General features: G+C 43.0%; 1 long non-coding RNA gene across 1 annotated transcript; it reads right to left on the reverse strand.

Moving 5' to 3' along the window:
- Positions 1-3,196: 3,196 nt before the first annotated feature.
- On the reverse strand, positions 3,197-7,998 carry LOC128142631 (uncharacterized). The gene is made up of 2 exons (XR_008235461.1): positions 6,803-7,998; positions 3,197-4,084 (listed from the first exon to the last, which is right to left on the reverse strand). It is a non-coding gene; the product is annotated as an uncharacterized LOC128142631 (long non-coding RNA).
- Positions 7,999-9,046: the final 1,048 nt, after the last annotated feature.

The raw sequence follows: 9,046 nt of genomic DNA on the forward strand, positions 1-9,046 counted from the left end.
AGGAGGGAATTAGGGTTTCCATAGTGTGCAAAACAAGGCCGAGCTGCTTAATAGTCTCATTGTTCTGCTCACACTCAGCAAAAGGGCAATTCCGGGCTGAGGAAAGCTGGGGTAGAAATCCCATAGGAAAGATTTACCTTCCGCAGCTTCCACTTCAGCTTTGTTGCTCTGTGAGTTGTGGCTATTTCAAATCACAGAGCTAACCCTGGGCTGAACCTTGGGAGACGAACCTCAAATTTTAATTTGGCTTTGTAGTGGTGTGCAACGGTACGTCAGAAGCTGAAATGGCAATAGGTCCACAAGTTGTATTCCTGGCTTTAAAAAAAATGTTTCACCCCAACAACTGAAGCAGCTGTGGATGCTCATTCTGCTATGTGTTTTTGTGCTCTGATGCTGTGCAGAATCACAGTACAGCAGAGTCTTTGGTAGAATGTCTGAGGATTTCTTTTCTCACCCTCCAGTATCTAATATCTGAGCTAAAAAAGAGCAATATTGTTATCTGGGACCAAAAGCAGGCTGTTCTGAGAGGCAAAAGCAGTGCTCATGTTTTGCAAACTTATACAAGAAATGTAACGTTTCCATACAAAGATGCACACACCAGGCAAGTAAAATGAAAAAAAACCCACAAAACCAAACCAGGCCTGTTTTTATAATGGAAGTGTATAACTTTCACAATAGAGATGTATGATGTTTAGAAATCTGTAACTTTTTAGGGAGAAGGTTGGAAAGCACCCACTTGAGTGTGCTGTGCATTATTATATACTCTTTCATGTCAATAACCTGAATTGTCATTGCACATTTAATTAACAGAGTGAAAGTCCTATTTTGCAGATAATTGGGATATATATGTTAAATAGGTAAAGAGCCTTGTTTAGGCTACATGCTTCTTTTTTCTCAGTGAAGAATTAGTTTAACACTTCAATCTCCTATTCATGCATTATAAAGGCTGGAAGCACAGATGGTACAAAAAGGAATTGTAGGAGATTATGAATGGTTCTTACTCTTTACTGAAAACACTCAATTTACTTTGTTATTTCAGGAAAAAATGCATGTTAAAGCATGGTGTAAAGTGCTAATATTTTTACATATGTTTTTAAGCTTTTTGAAGTACTTTTTAATTTTCAGGTTCCAAAAGCAAAGATCCTATTTTGTCTCATCTTTTTTTTTCTTTAGCCTTAATGAAGTCTTGCATTTCTATAGCCTGCATTTAAGATTTGACTCTGTTATCCTTATTCACATCATGTTGTACCTTACACCAAGACCTTGATAAATTACCACTCAAGTCATGTATTTTGATTTCAGCAGATTTTGGACTAAGCTCCTGGAATATTTGCATACTAGGCAGACAGTGCAGAATTAGGTTCTTATCAAAGTAGCATACTGTTACCATTTTCCAAACGGGAAGATGCAATGTGATAGTTTGAGAACCAGGGTAGGAAGTAAATGGAAAAGGCAGACCTTGCCTACAGCACAAATATGTCTAGAGCACCTCTTGCTGAAGTTTCTTAGAGATCATTTGTGTTCATAGTGTGTTATTTTGATTCCTATTGCTGCAGCTTTCTAATTGTGCCATCATAAATTAATGATTTACCCATACAATGGCCATATGTTTTACTTGCCTTAGAATATATCTTAGAAAATCTCCCTGAAAATTCTGCTTGTGACTGTAATTATTTGATAGAGGATGAAGCTTACTCTGATTATAGACCACACAGAACCTTTGCCCAAAGTGCAGACAATGAAATGTAGACGTAAGTTGTTGCTCTGGTGGTTTTAATAGTTGATATTTGTTGGGCGGAAGCAAGAGAAACTTTCTGAGTTGGGAGAAAATCCATGGGACGCTCCCGATTAAAGCCCCCCACAGTATATTAGCTGACTTCTATAAAGCATTATGTCACTTTAAACAGTTTATATGCTGTTAGAGAGTGATAAACACGTCCCTGTGTTTAACTTAGTATTCCTGGAAGGCCCTTCGCAAGTTGCAAAATATCCTAACTGTTACTGGGAACTTTTATACCTTAGTTAAGACAAAGCGCGTTTAGTTGCTGGCTTCCACGTACAAAGACAAGAAAACTGTGAGAACGGAAATTTCAGTTTAAGGAGCTGGTTGAAAAATTCGGATTCTGGAGTAGGAAAGCAGGCTGTTGGAGAGCACGAGGAGGTAGGCCAGGCTTCAGCGGGAAAAGAAGGGGGCAAGTAACTTCAGAAGCAGGGATGTGGCCGCTGTGTCATAAAGACTGATTTTGAGGCTTTTCAAGCCTAAGGCCATAGCGCTGCAAGTTCAGTGCAGTGGCAGGGGGGGACAGCCCTGCCCAGAAGTGCCCTCAGCTCCTCAGTCCCTCTGCCAGCCCCTCATTCTCCCCTGTTCCTGCGGGGTGGGTGTCTCCAGGCAGGAATCTGCCTTATCTCTTGCCCCAGCAATCCCCTCTCCTGTCTGTCCCCAATTAATGGGCAGTCGGTGGCAGTGCTGCTTTCTGGGCCAGCATCTTTAACCTTTTCCTTTGCTGCGAGCTGCACACCCCAGTGGAGGCAGGCGGGGCAATGGCAATGGCCATAAAACCACACAACATATGAAAATGTTGACTTAGTTTGGAAGGAGAAGCAGCAATAAGAAAGGAGATCAGTAAGAACTGCGAGAGCAAAGAACCCCGGGAGTCCTTTACTTGGTGGGACAATGCTCTCTGTTAGTTTTATGTTTTGTTTCTAATTTAAGAAGGGGTTTGTGTGTTAATTATAAACTGGAATTTAAATCGTACTTTGTGCACATGTGAAACAATGTGGATTTTAAAGAAAAGAAAGAGCGTTCATCTCGTATAAGCTGTCTGATGCCATCCAAAGCAATTCAATAGTTGGTCATGACTTGTATTAATGCCTGTTAACCCCAGCTCTTTTGTAAAATACAGATGGTGAAGCTCCCCTTCCTGCTTTTTGAAGCAAAAAGGGTATTAGCAAAGCAATAGGGAGCACATCAGCAAATGAAGCCTTACAAAACCAGACCGTATTTTTCTGTCAATGCACCAAACAGGAACCTGGCATCTTTATGTATGTCCTCCTGCAAAGGTTAGAAGAAAGGGAAACAGGCTGTTTATCAAAACCTCTTGTATCTGCTAGCAGTAGATTGTTTTGCCCTTCAGAGGCAGATAATTAAAGCACCGCTAACCTGGGGGCTGTTTAGTACCCTTGACCACCCAAGAGGTGTGGCAGACATTTTATTAAGCAAGATACACAAATGCATCCTTCTCACAATCTCAAAGTGGCTTTGCAGGTAAGAGAGGTCTTGGAAAGACATACACTTGCTAATGATTCCCTCATCAAATAAAAATCCGTACCAGTCGCATGGCTTTGTTTATTCAATGGTTGAATATTAGCTAAGCTACAGAGAGGAAAGAGTGACTGTCTAGACCAGCAGTCCTTGGTCCAAACTCTTGTCCCCCTTGAACCCTCCTTCTCTCCCCAGGCAGCCAAGGAAAACTCTGGTGACAATTTCACCCCACCATTGCTTTGGCTAACATCAAGGGAAGAAACCATGGGAAGGTTTGAGGGTTGTCACTTGGAGCTGCTCCTGGGTGGGGAGACTGCTGGGTGCATGTTGGGAGGGGAGAGATCTGATACACTGAGGGGCCTCTTCCTGCAGAACAAATGTGTGCTATGTTTGACAGCATATGCTGTAAGACTTCAAATCTGAGGTTTAGCAACATGGCATGGGATGAAGAACCGTTGCCTCTTGCCTGTCTCGGTTCATATTCCACTGACTTGAAGGGTTATGCCCTATCCTGCCTCTTCCCTTACTCCCAGTTTCTTAACAGAGAAAATAGCAATCAGTCAATTTAGTTTTAAATACGTGAAGGATGGATGAAAGGCTATGACTGAACATTCCAGACCACAGAGAATATTTTTCCTCGTATTACTTATTTGTTGGTAATTACTAACCCTTTTCATTTAAGGGCTTTCCAGTCACATGGACACTTTGCATTCATTAAAACAGTATTTTCTGCTGCCATTAGCTTTTTCATTCTCCATGAGTGGATGCCTTTCTGCTGCTTTCCGCACTCATATGAACAGTCTTTGAAGCATCCTGGATGCCCTAAAAAAAAAAAAAAAGCCCCTGAAAAGTCCTCTTTTGGTTTCCTTATATATCTTCTGTTGTCCCTTAAACTGCACTGCTACTGTGTTAAGAGCTGAGTTAGAATAAAGGAGTCAGAGGGGCTCACTAACAACACACAGCTGTTCCCCTTCACCTCAGAGAGACTTGCACCAGCCTTTGGTCTCCTCCTGAGGGAAGGGGAGGAGAGGGGTTCCCCTCTCCCTGTCTCTTGGCTCTGCTTCTTTTATTTACTGCAGATTTAATGCCACTGGTTGGCTTATTTCAGCTGTGCATTCATGGCTGCGCATACTAATCACTCTTGATTTTCACTTCCCGATACTGAGACAGACACTGTAGGTTATGCTGAGCGTTTTGGGCTCTGTTGTGGGTGGTGTGGTAGCAGGAAATCCTTCGTTCGGCGTCTCTCAAGTGCAGGAGCTACACGTCCAGAGCTCCAGGAGAAGCACATCTATCCAGAGGCCTGGGCTCTCCTGGTGAGCTGCAGTCGTGGTATTCATGTTTCAGGCTGCTGTGGAGCTGGAGAAGTGACCGATCGGTTCTCACTGCAGACTGTCATTTCCCCTCCCTGAAATGAGTACCAAATGAGCAATTAATCTGAAATTTCCTTTCTTGCAGATTTTTCTTTCATATTGACGCTGGTTTCAGAAGTGTGATCAGTTCCAGCTCAGGCTTCTGTTTCACTCATGGTTAAACTTGTCATTTCCTTGCCATTTTCTGAAAACTTTGTTCGTAACTTCTCCACATTATCTTCCAGTAGCTGTTGTCTTTTAATTGTCATAATCTCTGCCCACCAGTGTCCTAATGACACTCACGGTATAAAGCTATTCAGAATAATTATGGTATTGGGAGAGAAAGGAGTGTTGTTCCTATTTCTGCCTTTGCTACTGGCAAGTACGGTGACCTTGTCCTTGGAAGCTTGTCTTTGCGTTTCCTCCTCCATGACGTGTTGGTCTTGAGGGTATAAATCGCAAGGAAGTAACTCCAGTGGCCTGTCAAATCCAGCCCAGCCCGGGCTTTCTGCCAGGGCACTGTGCCTTTTCTTATCAGCACTTTGCAAGCAGATTCAGGAGGTGTGAGAGCCGTGGGGCTGCTGCTGCTGCTGCTGTGAGGATGTCTTCGTCTCCTCCCGAGAGCAGCTGCAGCAGGGAAGGTGCCAGCTTGGCCTTTCTGGTTCAGTAAGAACCGTTTTGGGTGTGACCATCGTCAGTTCTGCAGGAGTTTTAAAAGCAGTCAGCAAAGCATTTTTCCTTCTATAAACTGCTTTAGCTCCAGCCATGAGCTATGAAATTAGCTCCAGGAAAGATTTGCACCAAAAGCCATTATCAAAATATCAGCTCAGCGTTACCCATGCCAGTAAAAGTACAACGGGGCAAGTGGTAAGAATTTAAAAGATTGAAAAGAGGAATGCTTTTATTTTAGCCAGCCACTTTACACTGGTTTGGTTTCCTTATGTCATCATCTAATACATCATACATTGCTCTGGCATGATGTCCGTATAGAGACACATAATTCCATTGGTGCTACTCAAAATGGGAGAGCAGATGTTGTAGTATTAGACTGTCTTGTATTAGCTGAGTTTGTAAGTTGCAAAGAAGACTGAAGCATATCACGGTGAGCACCTCTTTACAGGTGTGACTGCAATGGCTTTAACTGAGTGGTATGTCTAACCAAAACAGATTAACTAGGGCCTTACATGAAGTTCACACACTGAGCTGGAGATGCAGACACTAGGAATGTATTCCTTACAAAGGTATTGGCCCCAGCTTGTCCCATCTGAGTTATGAATTGTTCCTTGGAGGAGCTTCTCTCTCTTCATTGCCTGTGCTCCTAATTGGGCATCTCAATTGTGGGGCCACAAATCTGGGTCTTTTTGCCCCAGATACCTACCTGTCTTCTAATCCTTGATGTACCTTGAGCCTTCTGTAACAATCTGCCTCCAACAAAGTACTTTTTGGTTCTCCTTAGGGAGCACTAGCCACTTTCAACTCTTCTTAATTGTTTTCCTGAATAAATCTCTCTAGTAGTCTTTTCTTTTTAGCTGGTTTGTGACTTGTGAGTGTTGCCACTGAGTTTGTTATCAAAGGCTCTATTCTGATGTTCCTAATGGCATTTGTGATGGAAAATACATGCTTAGCCTTCCTGTTATGCTGCAATCCTAAGGATGATGAGATCTGACAGCAGGTATCCGGATATAACCAGAGCAGAGGTCTCCAATCTTTTCCAGCATTTTTCCCATGGCACAGACTGCATTTAAGCTTTCAGTGAATTGATTTTAAGAGCCAAGATCTCATTTGTAAACTGACTCATCTCCATTCAATGAAAATAAAGGACATGCTGAACTCTATGGAGCTATGTTTATTCTCTTACGTGACCAACAAGGGAGTAATTGTGTTTGGAGTGAAATCAAAGACGAGGTGCATAAAGCTTTGTCCTCACATGAAAAAGAGTCCAGGTACTCCGAGAGCCAATGATGCCAACTCTTGTGATTTAACCACAAGTTTCAGGATATAAATAGGAATACGTATACATATAATTTTTCTTAAAGTCTGTGGCACCTGAGATTGTGTGACTATATGAGAAAATCATCTCTTCTAACTTAAAGTTTGAGGAAAGAAAAGAATCCAACTGTATTCTAAAGAAGCCAAGCCTGAAGGCAAGTAGTAGTTCAATGTTTAAAATTAAGAGGCAAAGACTTACTGTGAATTTTTCACAGCAGAGTGAGAATGGAGCAATCCACCCAAACTTTCATCCTGGGTCACAGTAGTGGAAATAGCTGCCATTCCTGTAAGAGAGCTGTTGCTTTTGCTATTTCTATTTGCTATTGCCCCAGGTATCCCCACGCTGGCAGAGGCACCCTGCACCTCACACCTCGCAGTGGTTCTTTCCCACTTGTCAAGCTGGCAGCTGCATCCTCATCATGTGCAGACAAGATTTAAGAGAAAGAAAATGCTTCAGAAGTTTATTCTTGGTCCTCAAGGAGCTCTTGTGTACGTGGGAGGGGATTTCCAGCAGCGCTTCCGGGAGCTTTGGGTATCTTCAGTTTGTGGAGTGAATTCAGCTCTGCCTGGATTTGTGGATAAGGTGGGAATTCAGGGGAGGGCGGTCATGCAGGAGCAGAGGAGCAGGCTGCAGGGGCAGTGTGACAAGCCAGATAGCAAGGACAGGGAAAGAGAACAGCCTGTGGATAAAGACAAGAGAGCGACATTTTCAGAAGCATGTCATTTGACTGCTAGCAGGCTCAGTGTGACAGTGCCTGAGAATTTCGGACCTGATCTGGTAACAGGATCGACAGCCTTAAGCTCAGCTCTGGGACTGCCCGTAAGACTTGCAGGAAGAGATAAGTGGGTCCCTGAGTGCCAGCAGTCAGGACGGGGGAAGTCGCTGGGAGTATCTCTGGGGTGTGCCAAATCCCCCCGCTCCTCGGGACTGCCCGTGCTTGCTCCGGGGACCCCTGCTTTCAGCCAGGGCTCTCAGCCTCGATGCAAATTTTGGTCTTCGTGCAAGAGTTCAAATCCCTCTGTGAGTTGTGGAATATGAAGATGCCAAACATTTCTTCAGTGAACTTTTAAGATAAAATACTAACACATGTTTTGGCGCAGGCACTCCAATCTTGCTTCCTCCTTCCTATATCCAGCGAGTGCCCTAATCAGCAGCCCCAGGGACCGGTCTTTCTCCCTCTCTGCTTTCTCTCTCTCTCTCTCAAATGCCAGAGACACAGCACGACTCAGATTTCATTCAAACTCTCCGAACACAACTCATGTGCTCACTACTTTAAAAATTTTGATAAATGTGTAGCTGGCATTTGTTACAAGCAGAGCTGCAGTTAATACAGACATTTTCCTGCTGGGGGTATGGGAGGCTTCAATTTAAATCAGAACATTGCTTTTCTTACATACTGTCTGTTGCAGAACTGTTCAGACTTCCCAAGTTGCAAAGTTTTCATGGTAAATAGCCAATTTATGAAGCAGAATTATGTTTCTTTGTCTTCTTAATTGGCATGTTCTAACCCACTACAGTCGAACTGGTCTGTTACGAAACCAACCTACTAAACAGTGAATGGCTTTGCATAATTACTCAGAAAGAGTATTTTGTGAAATGTTAAGAATTTACTTCCCCCATCTACCAGTATATATGTGTATGTATGTACATTTTCCTTTTAAAGTATTAAGTGTTTATACACATACAACAAATTTAAAGAGCACAGAGAACAGCGTACTCACAGAAATGTGGCACATTGACACATATCTGTTGTGTATTAGTCTGATGCAGAAACTCATTTCAGTCCTAGTGAATTTTATCATCATTTTATCATACAAAGAAAGGCTAATTCTGATCTTCTGTATGCCAGCTACTTACAATAAAGGTATGCTAAATTAAATAACAAGTTAACCTTCTGCAGTCTCTTGGTGTTATTAGAATGGCATTTCAATAAGCGAAGGAGGCTCTGCCTGACTGAGGCACTGCTCGCTGAGCACAGCCTTGCACTTGGGACCTTTGAGACACATCCCTGATTTCTGTCATCAGTCGGACACAGGGCAGGGGGGAGCCAGTCAGCGGGGCACTCGCAATAAGGCCAGTGGCTGAGAGTTTGCTTTCTTGAAGAGGCTTGATGTGGATTCGGGTGGGCTTTGTGCCTAGCTTAACATCTCCTTTGTGTAGCAGAAAAAAAAAGGAGATGCTAAGTGCTGGGATAAACTGAAGAGCTCTTTCTGATGAGTCGTTCTGATGCAACGTGATGCAACGTGTGGTACTTTTTAAAAGGATGCTGCTGTTCTCAGGGGACTGCTCAACAGGACCCAAAGACATGTTTTCATTCAAAACTTAAGAAAACTTAATTTTGCATCTGCTTCCAAAAATGCTCAAGCTCAGACCAAGAGTGAGAAAGCAGAAAAATTGTGGTGTTTTTTTTTTTTTTAATCCTCCTAGAAAGTGTCAAACACC

Source organism: Harpia harpyja, chromosome 6 (assembly GCF_026419915.1).
Source record: "Harpia harpyja isolate bHarHar1 chromosome 6, bHarHar1 primary haplotype, whole genome shotgun sequence".
Taxonomy (NCBI): Eukaryota; Metazoa; Chordata; class Aves; order Accipitriformes; family Accipitridae; genus Harpia; species Harpia harpyja.